The sequence below is a fragment of the Manduca sexta genome, chromosome 11 (assembly GCF_014839805.1).
Source record: "Manduca sexta isolate Smith_Timp_Sample1 chromosome 11, JHU_Msex_v1.0, whole genome shotgun sequence".
NCBI classification, from domain to species: Eukaryota; Metazoa; Arthropoda; class Insecta; order Lepidoptera; family Sphingidae; genus Manduca; species Manduca sexta.
In genome coordinates, this window is record NC_051125.1 from 1,566,173 (window position 1) to 1,571,490 (window position 5,318).

Consider the following 5,318-nt stretch of genomic DNA (forward strand, 5'->3'; position numbering starts at 1 on the left):
GTAGTATAATTTCTATATCTATATCAACTTACTCATGAAGGTACTGTTTATATTAGTTCCAGGCTTCTTCCTCTGACATTAAACTTCACTCAACATACAAAACATTTAGTAGTTATTAGTAAGTTTATGTTGTATTTAACTTACCCAACTACGGCTCGCTAAGTGGACTTACCTGAAAGATAAACATAACATTATATTAGTAACACTGAATAAAAACACTAGTGTGGATGTATTAGAACTTGTTTTTACAAATTATTAGTTTTTTATTCTAGAAAAGAATTTCTCTGAAAAAACGACCGCGTTTTCAGCAGTTATGACACCTTTTCGACCTTCTCTTGACAATGCTTATGATCAGCATCAGAACTGGTATCGCCTATCGCTGTCTGATTCATCATCAACATATTTTTTTTTATATGTGCTCGACAAAGTGTGCCTTCCGCACCTTAGTAAGTGGAGTGGAGTCCAATGAATTGTCGACTGACTAGACCTATTTCAAGAATAAACCACGAAATCAATAACACATAAAGCCTACGTCTGTCCTTTGACAGGTAACAGTCGATTCTCCTCCATTATAACCTATAAAAGAAATATTTACCGCCATGATAAATGAACTTCTAAGGTGGGAGTGTTAAATTGATGATGTCATAAAGCCACGTCATTAAGGCTTCTTGAACATAAAGTTGGTTTTGCATCGCGATTCGCTTTTATTGCATATTAATAATAAAATTTTGACAGCTCGTGTGAGCGTGTGGCCCGCGTTAAATATAATGGTTGGGTCACGTTGATCGGCGGAGCGATTTCTTTAGTTTCGCCTTTTATTGTCGAACTACTTTAATATTGATTATGAGCTCCTTTTCCGGCGGCACATTTTTGGTCTGTCGTAAATGTGCTGTGAAGGCCACCTAAATATTTTGCTAGCCTTACTCTAATCAGAATCACAAGATCTTTCTATATTTTCCATAGGATTTTCGGTCCTACCCTGGATTAAGGATTAAAACCCGTGAAAAAGAGAAACGGTCCATCCTTAAAGTTCTAGGCAGAGACACCTTTTTCGTGAAGACAGTAGCAATACTTATGTGGCAGGTTCCGTGGTATATCGGAGTATATAGGTCACGGACTAGGAGATCATGGATTCGACACTCAGTTCGGGCAGCACTACGGGCTTTATAAGACGACATGTTCGATATTTATATAGAAGGAATATCGCGCAAATGCCGAAAACACCAAGCTAAAATCATTTGTATAAGATGCGTGAAAAAGTGCACAGCCGACCTGGAGATGTAGAAAAATATTCCAAATGATCGCATCGCTGTTTCTCATGCAATATGCATGTTGTCCCCAAGGCTTAAGGTGCTAAACAGTCTGTGTGTGTCCCAACAGGCATAAACCGTAATGAAATGTTACTTCGCATTCAGTTTACGATAGAATTAGGCCATCCGACGCAATATAGGGGTTTGTGGCTCTACTGGATTATAGGTCTTGTTAACGTTTGCTCTTGATTTTCTTGCCCTTTTTATTCCCATTTTATGGTATAAAAATAGTTACATTTATAGGCAGATTATTTTTGACACTGTTTATTTGTCTCCCTCTTTCTCTCTTACTCTGTTTTTTTTGTCTCACTCATTCTGGCACGTCCAAGATTTCTTACCTTAGGGTTACTACGACGCATATTTTGGTAAACCGTTGGCGAATGAATCAAATAAGGCGAGCGATTCGAGTAAGATTAACCAGTGCACCCGTACTTCGCCTAGCATATACTCGTCTTGTAATGAGAGCAGAAGAGGCTATTCATATATTAATTTCAAACAAGGCTCCTGACTTGCTTGGGGCAGGTATCTATGTAGAATACCGTATATCAATAAAAATCCGACTAAACAAACAAAACTTCGCTAAAACCTCAAGATTTGGCGGGAAAAGTCGACAAACACAAAGAAAGGAATGCAATAATCAAATGAAATTTCTTACCAACTTGTACAAGGTTTTATAACTGAAGCGAAAACAGCGCTGCTCAACTATGCAGCGGATGGAAGTATAAAAAAGTTTCGTCGGAGAGCGTGCAAACAATTTGCATAATATATTCCGGTGTATCTTCACATTGCTTTTAGGGATCCCTGTCATAAGGATCTAATAATATTTTTTTCCAATTCAGTCGTTCAGGGTATCCAACATAAACCTCCTCCTAGCCGAATTTCGACCACGGCGGCCAATCTCAACGGAGATCAGCCAGGTACACAGGATATATTACAGTGTACAAGTGTGTACACAATATTCAGATGCACTCTCTGTTTCTTCACTCTCATAGTTCGGTGAGACGGCAAGCCGACATTACTGGAGAGAGACCAGGCGCAGGACCAACGGCTTTACGTGCTTTCCGAGGCACGGGGGTATCACACCGCCAACTTCCTGACTCCGAGCTGGGACTGAGTAATTTTTAAGATGGAAAAACCCAGTCACAGTTATTTTGGCCCGACCCGGGATTCGGACCCAGGACGTCAGCGCGGTAGCCGTACTTATACCATGTACAATTGCAACTACGCCACCGAGGCAGTCAAACATATTTTGTATTCTACGGGATGGCATCCTGGTCAATCTGATTAAACACCCGCCACAGTTATTGATGACTACGAAATCTGGAAACTGTCACAGGTTACGTTACTTGCTTCACATTACTATTGAGTCGACTATGTTTATAAATGCGACTTCAAACGTACCTTCACTCTCTTTTAACATTATTCAAGCACCTTTGATATCTTATAGATAATAGGTCTAAGTAATTACTACAGTAAAACAATTATTAACCATCAGGTGAAGTCATTCATTTATTACACAATATAATATTTACAATATTTTGCACGTATGAAGGTTTAAGGTTCAAATTTAAGCGTATTTTGTATAGTGACATTTTTATACGGAACTCTCTCCAAGAAAAGCCTTTTTGCAGTCGACAGCCTCTTTTCTATGGGGTGGTTTGTTTACAATGCTTGAATAACCATCAATGGAGATCGTTTTGTTTTGCCTACTATTCTATGTCTATTTTGGTTTGTTTGGGTCATAAAATATTATGTGTTTCCGTTTTCTTTCTCTTTCTGTATTAAAAAACAGAAAATACATCTTTATTCCACTATTTTTATAAGCTGGTTAAGTCGATTGAGAGTTTTCTTGGGTATCTTTTAGTAGCCTTTAAAATAATAAAAGTTTCAGCTGAAATTTTCATAGATCATTTAGTAATGTTGGTGGATCGCCATATATTTGTTATTCAGTTTTAGTAAAACTTGGAGACGGCAGGGCTATACCAAATATTGTGATAAATTCAAAGAGAGTTTGCTCGTAGGTTTCGTAGTTTTTCATTTAAATAACACAGTAATAAAATATTGATAGAGTGAAGAAATATTATAACAGTACTTGTTACTTCAACAACCTCGTGAATTGATACCGAGATTCCTATCTAAAGGGATTTTCACATTAGTAAAACCTACCAACTTATATGCAAATTGCAAACCACCCAAAAAACTTACCTCCTGTAAACTTTAACACCGGTTTAAATCTACCCATAAACGACTCCTCCTTTCCATAAAGTTAAAACCAAAAAGTAAACCACGACAAGTTGTTTATTTTTCGTGTCCTCATCATTAATTATTAGGGGCCCGAGGTCCCCCATGAAACAACAGTTCCAACTTCATTCCCATTCATTTTCTTCGCGAACTTTAACTTGTTTTTCTTAAGTACAGTTAGTTTAACCTATACTTTGGACGAACTCTTTTGGGACAATGATGTAGAGAAGGTTGGGTGTGTTTGCGAGAAAGAACGTATCAGCTATTTACTTCAAACAATGGCAGGTATGTAAAGCAGCATGACATAATAGCTTGTGATGGAAGATGATCATTCTCCCTCCCAAGAAAACAATTATGCCTGCCTGTTTCTAAACTGGATAATAGTGTTGTATATGTAAAAGTTTGTCACCTAATGTAAGGACACGCACACTTGAGCAGCTGTGTATGTGCTGTACGTCCACTAAATTGTTACTATTACCACCTAAGTACATCGCTGTGTATTAACGTACTCTGGAACTTTGAATATAATTATACAGTGGCATCCTTGAGTTTCATTTATACGCTAGTGTTGTGACTCCCATAATTTACACCATCAACAAGAACCCCAGAATGAGTGCTTAATATTGTGGAACTTTCATGATACGTATATTTTATGTGACAAATCGACGGTGTGTCTATTAATAAATAAGTACACATGGAGTCTGATACGTGTATTGTACGTGAGACTGGCAGTAAGGTCCCTATTTTTCATCACCCACAACTTTGCATTACAAATTACAGTCTGTACTATTCGATATTTTAAGACATAACAATATGTTATATAATTATATCAGCCCAAAAATATGTTAAGTTCTGTACAAATGTTTAATGTAAAATTTTATACGATATTTTATTTTTTTATTTAAATGAATTCAGGGCAATTAATGTATTTATAAATCATTTTCGCTAAACAGGTAATGATGATATAACTTTTATTATTTATTATTGATACGGATATTAGCGTAATGTGGCCTATGACGTCACACATATAGAAATATCTATAACGGTCGATAAATTGGATTAATTTTATAACCGGTTTTAAAACATACCAGTTTAAGATTAGTAATTTGGGACGACTCTACAACCGGCTCGTTGGTCTAGGGGTATGATTTTCGCTTAGGGTGCGAGAGGTCCCGGGTTCAAATCCCGGACGAGCCCAAACTCTTTTTGATTACTTTTATTTTTTTATCAATTAGTGAAAATGTTTTAAAATGCCTTACTATACGTAAATAGTTTTATTAAACACGTTATACTGACTTTAAAAAGAGCAAACTTAGAGTCTCTTGCCCATTTTTCTCAGGTGGAATTGCTTTCCGAACTAGCGGTAGAGTTAATATAGACGGAAATTAAATAATATATAACATTTTACAGGTTTAAATAAATGATTTAATTTATTTTCAGGCCAAAATAACTTTATTAGCAAAAGATATTTAGAATAATAATATTTCTGTACTGGAATTAAACCCTAGACTATTATCTGTTGCAAATAACATAATACTTCAATTTTAGTATTAAGCGCTGTTACTCGTCGTATTAAGTGCTGTTTATTCGTAGACAAATCATTAGGAATCTTTATAAATTATTTCGAGTCCAGAAATCCACATAATGAACTGTATTCTAAACAGGTATGTCATATTTTCAATATAAATAGCTATTTTATCTTTTTGAAATCGTAAATATGCGTCTACTTCAAAACAGAAAACAAGCATGGCCGGATTTAAATTCATT

The 5,318-nt window shown here is 36.1% G+C and overlaps 1 non-coding gene across 1 annotated transcript; it reads left to right on the forward strand.

Annotated features, from left to right (window-relative positions):
- Positions 1-4,676: 4,676 nt before the first annotated feature.
- Trnap-agg lies at positions 4,677-4,748 on the forward strand. Its single transcript has one exon. It is a non-coding gene; the product is annotated as a tRNA-Pro (tRNA).
- Positions 4,749-5,318: the final 570 nt, after the last annotated feature.